This window comes from Gadus morhua, chromosome 6 (assembly GCF_902167405.1).
Source record: "Gadus morhua chromosome 6, gadMor3.0, whole genome shotgun sequence".
Taxonomy (NCBI): domain Eukaryota; kingdom Metazoa; phylum Chordata; class Actinopteri; order Gadiformes; family Gadidae; genus Gadus; species Gadus morhua.
In genome coordinates, this window is record NC_044053.1 from 203,071 (window position 1) to 209,070 (window position 6,000).

Consider the following 6,000-nt stretch of genomic DNA (forward strand, 5'->3'; position numbering starts at 1 on the left):
ATATATAACCCAAGTTTAGGCAACAATAATTTGTACATTAGATTATTATTCATAGATTAGAAAACAAAAGGAGATTGTTAATACTTGGGAATAACATCGGAATGAATGAAACGCGCATGGGCATTTAAAAGACAGCGTTTACAGGAAGTGCGTATTGCGCATCTAGGACCCTAGTCGATCTGGCAGCCGAGTCAATCTGACACCCACACCGGGAGTCGCAAACGGCAACAATCCCTTTCTCCTCCATGCTACGGTTCACTCCGGACTGAACTGCAGGGAATGGTTTGCCGGTTGAACGATTGGTTGTCTTTAAGCGACTGACGCGCAAATAACAGCCTCAGGCTGTGTTCCAACTGTTTTTTAAACATGCTATAGTCCAGCCCATTATCAAAAAACACAACCTCGACCACTCTGTTCTCTCCAGCTTAATGACATAACAGAAAAGTTTCAGTCTGGTTTTAAATCACGCCACAGCACAGAAATGGCACTTTTAAAAATCTTTAATGATCTTCTTTTAACTGTTGACTCGGGGAGCTCTGCTGCGCTCGTGCTTTTAGACTTGACTGCTGCCTTTGACACAGTCGACCACCAGATTCTTTTATCCCGCCTGGAACTCTGTGTTGGTATTACTGTAAATGTCCTAAAATGGTTCAAGTCATATCGGTCAAAGAGAACCTTCTCTGTTCATCAAGGCCAGTACTCCTCAGCTGCAGCCCCACTAGTCTGTGGGGTCCCCAGGGCTCTCTTTTATCACCAATTATTTTTGCGTTATATCAGCTGTCTCTAGGTTCCATCTTTAAAAAACACAACATTTCGTTCCACTGCTTCGCAGATGACCTAGAAATCTACCTGCCATTAAAATCAAACAAGGACTCCACAAATGCATTGTCAAGCTGTCTGAAAGATGTGAAAACCTGGTTGGAACTTAACTTCCCAACACTAAACAATAATAAAACCGAAATAATGGTATTTGGCCAATCCGACCTGCTGGATGGCATCGACAGTGTTCTTGGTCCCCTTGCCTCCTACAGCCGCCCTTCTGTCAGAAACCTCAGAGTTATTTTCGACAATGGTTTTAAATTTAACAAGCAAATAAGCTCAGTCGTGAAGACAAGCTCCTTCCAGCTGCGACTCCTAGCGAAAGTAAAGCCGTATCTCCCACCAAAGGACTTTGAAAGAGTCATTCACCTGTTCATAATGTCCCGTCTAGACTACTGTAATTCGCTTTACTTTGGTGTGGACCAATGTCTGCTCCGTCGCCTGCAACTGGTCCAAAATGCTGCTGCACGTCTCTTCACTGGGAAAAGGCGATATGACCACATTACCCCTGTCCTGGCCTCTCTTCACTGGCTTCCTGTGGCTTTTAGAATTAAATTCAAAATCCTGTTGTTTACTTTTAAATCTCTGCATGGGCTGGCACCTAAATATATGTCAGAGCTGGTCTGCATCCATGCTCCAGCTAGAGAAATTCGGTCAGCTCAGCAGATGCTGCTGGATGTACCCAGGTGCAGACAAAAGACAAAAGGCGACAGAGCCTTCGCTGTGGCCGCTCCTAATCTCTGGAACAGTCTCCCCCTGAGTCTGAGATCTGCCCAGTCTATCGACCAGTTCAAAACGCAACTAAAGACTCACTTTTTGACATTGGCGTTTAATACAGATTAAGATTTTATTTTATCTTATTCATTGTTGTTGCTAATATGCAATTTTAAGCCTTTTTGTTTTTTGTTTGTTTTTTGTTTTGTTTTTATATTGTATTTGGGTACAGCACTTTGGTCAACTACTGTTGTTTTAAAATGTGCTATATAAATAAACTTGACTTGACTTGACTTTACACCCACAATTTATGTATTAATGTATATTTTGAGCTACATCAAAACATGTTAACTAAACTAATTATGAGTAAGAATTAAGAATAAACAAATGGCCTAATGTTACTCTTGTTCGCGCTTTTGAAATGTCAGCAGCAACTCTTGTCATATGATTTCGGGTGATGATTAGCCTATGGAAACACCAACTACTGAGTCAAAAAATTCAAATTCGACATTATAGGGAATTAATTCCCCCATTTTATTTCAACAATCAGCTGAAGAACATACAAACACATGCTGAATAAAACATAGGCTTAGCAAGTGCATTGCAAATACATTCATCAAAAGTAGAAATAAGCTGCTATAGCCAGGCCTATACAGAACGCAATTCGGCAACATCTAACAAACGAACATAGCTTATGAGAAGCTTATGAGAAGCTGCTCTGACTCAGCTGTAGTCATGGGCGTAGTGATTAGAATGCAAAGTAATTTCAACGTTTCAGAAAACACCTCCATTAAGTTGTTCTTACTAAAAAGCTGAAATAATGCCATTGCGCTGCTGCATGCTCTGAAGTCTCGGTTTGCAGACGTGGTTTGCTCAACATTGGATAGGCATCAACTGCCTTTCCGAGAGCTGCTGTGGGGAAATCTGTCTGCGTATTCAGGAAAATGCTCACTGTCAAACAGTACAGCCGCAGCCAAGTGTCCAGTAAATGTAAATCTATCCTTTGCATTGGCAACTACAGTGTCACACACTTCAGATCCAATTTTCTGCAAGATTGGAGCGCCACCATGTCAAGGCGTGTCAGGACAGAATTGCGCACAAATTGAAGCCACTGAATCACAAACCTTTGAAATTGAGCTGACAAGGTTTGCTACGATCCTTTGAGTTTGCACCACATCAATGTTTATCCTCTGAAGCTGTGAAAAGAGTGTATCTACACGGGGCAGTATGGCATAGAACAGCTCAAGGTAAAAAAGGAATTCTTTGTCACCCAGCATTCGGCAGTAGCCCTTTGCCTCTCTGATTGAGATTGCATCAAATTCTGGAGATACTCGAATAGTATTAAAGTATTCCAGCAAGAGATCCTTATTCTCATAGATTGTACTGACTGAAGTACAATCTATTCCAGCGCGTCTGGGATGCGCTTGGCAACCTCCTTGCTACAATGCTGTCCAAACTGGCAGTTAAGAAGAAGGGGAAGTGGCTGTTAGGAAGAAGCCGTAATTGAGGAAACGGCCTGTTGCCTAACCAAATTCAGTTGGTATGCGTAACAGTGTAGGAAATGGACATCAGGATAAATGTCCTGAACCTTCCTCTTCACTCCACCTGTTGCTCCACGGATCACACTCGCTCCATCATATGTTTGTGCCATCATCAGCCTGTCTCTGTCCACCTCATTCTCTGCTGAACGAACGACACCCAACTGTTGCAAAGTACATTAGAGTTGGTCTCTGTGGTCTTGCCTCCATCAATTTGTTTGAAACTAAAGAATCTCTCCTGCAATGTGTTGGCATCGTCTATGTTACGAAGCACAACAACGAATTGGCAATGGGTTGAAACATCAGTCCTTTCAGCGGCCTGCGCTGCCATGAATTCTGTGTTTTTCATATCCTTTATAAGGCGTCCCTGAATTACATCAAGCATGCAATCGAGAAGCTCATTCTGAATGCGGTTGGACATACCTTTGCACACCGTGGCCTCTCCAGATGTTCTCTCCTTGCGCTATCCAATGATGATACTAAATCCATTAAGCGGGAGGGGATATCAATATCGCAAGACATTGCGGGCGAGGGATCAATCTTGCCGTTGTCTTTCAACGCGCACTTGTGTGCGTGTGTGTGTGTGCATATGTGTGTGGCGTGTGTTGCCATTGTCTTTAAGCTTCATAGTCACCATACCGAAACTCGGCATTTGGAGTATTCGGCAGTAGCTTTTTGCCTCTGATTGAGATTGCACCAAATTCTGGAGATACTCGAACAGTATTAAAGGCCCACTATGCAACTTCGGGAATTTCTTCGCTGTTTTCTTGGTTTTGGCACGCACATTTCTCTACACAGCGCCCCCTACAGCTTCGTAGTAGATATTTTACAACACTGTCGTAACAACTCGTTGACGACCCTTCCCCATGCACTTCTACGCGAGCCATGTGCATTTGTTTTCAAAGAAGCCGGCGAATGCGTGGAGCCATGTCCGAAGTAAATGTTCATAGTGTAGGCAAGGTTATACATTTTTAAAATGGTGTATTTGTATTGCATAAACATAAAGCCATCCTTTTTATAGTTGACGGGGAGAATTTATATCCTAGATTGTAATTGTTTTATCTTAGGTTGAACAGAACAATCAGTGTGAGAGTGTTGGCCAACATAATAATCTAAATAAACAAGAACCTGGATTCGGGGATTCAGTCTGTATCTGGGGGACGAGACAGACGAACAGCAAAACACCAATGGAAACAAAGGTGTTTATATGGTTGCAACCAAGCAAGCTAGAAACATACAGGGCTCACAACAAAACGGTCGAGAAAACAATTTTTACAGGGCTCACAACAAAATGGTTGAGCAAACACATTTGTACAGAGAATATCAACATCAAGAATACCACGAGGACAAAGTTCACCCAAGGGTACTTTCAATTTCAAAAGCAACACGGCCAAGTCGGAGTCTGATTTGAAGTCTTCTTTTTCTTTCAGTTCACGCTATTCCTGAAAAGCTTGCCCAACGTTTACTCGTGTCTGGCCTCTCTGTCGGTCAGTCTCCCTATTCTCTTCTTCTGTTCCTCCGACATTGGGTTTCTCTTTCTCTTTTTAGTCGGCTGATCTATGATGAATGTAACAATCCCTTAGTTACTTGTGTTTATATCGAGCCGGTTCCGTGTTTGGGGGTCTGTGCCGCAAAGCAATTCGTTACTTCGCGAGACCCGAGACTCCCGCGAGAGTGGGCGGCGGGTCGCCGGCAGAAACATATTCATTTTCTCCGCCAAGATGCGCAAGGGGGAGTTGAAACAACGAACAATCGAACAAAAATGTATAATGGAACCATCGCAATGACTCCTAGCCTGTTATATTAAGGTAAATCGAAGCCCTTATCAGTCGATTGATCCATGATGAATGCAACAATTGCCTCGCAACTGGCTGTTTATATCTAGCCGGTGCCATGTTTGGGTGTGTGTCTGTGCCGTAAAGCATTTTCGAAACTACAATCTGACTACATTTTCGAGGATACTTCCGCTGCGTCACATCCGGATTGGCTCGGCCCGAACAGATCAAGTTGCATATGCGCTTTTTCACTGGAGAGGCGACATGGGTAAATGACACACCCACCAATCGACCCAGAAATGGATGCAGAACCATCAGCATAACTCTCAACCTGCATACTTAATGTAATTTTGGCTAAAAAAGTTGCATAGTGGGCCTTTAAAGCATTCCAGCAAGAGATCCTTATCTTCATACACTGTACTGCCTGCGCGACTATGAAAGTTCCAGCGCGTCTGGGATGTCCGTGGCAACCTCCTTGCTACAATGCTGTCCAAAGTGGCAGTTAAGAAGAAGGGGAAGTGGCAGACAAGAAGAAGCCACCCACTCAAAACTCTAAACACAAACCAGAGAAGAGTTAATCATCCTGTCAAAACTCCACAAATTTGTCTCAAAACAGATTTTTTCCACCAAACAGTAAACACGGCTTTCAAATGAATATCTCTTATAGAGCATCAATTAAACACTGGTGTGATCAATTAAAAACACTTTCAAAATACCATTTACATATTGTAGCGGGACAGTGGGTGTGGGGTTTCCACGCCATCAAGATGGACTGATAAAACGACACAACACAGAGTGAGCAGTTCAAAGGGATGGTTTATTTACCTAGTAACCAAAACCACCCGGGTGGGGAAAGGGTCATCCACCTCTTCTAGCATGCAGTCCAATTCAGTCCAACACTTTCCACCTATCTCTTTCCCTTAGGCAGTACCGTGCTTCCAGGCGATCACACAGATCCTGCCTATCCTCTGCTATCCCTAGCTTCCCTAGCTCCACTTGTCTTCTTCCTCTTCTTGTGTCTTGTTTTTTGGCGGAGGCAAACAACTTAAAGATGCATATCCGCCATCTACTGGTATGGAGTGTGGCAATATAACAACCTTGCTTCAAAAAATAAATAAAATGATTGTTGTGGGGAAGAAGGGCATGGACCTATA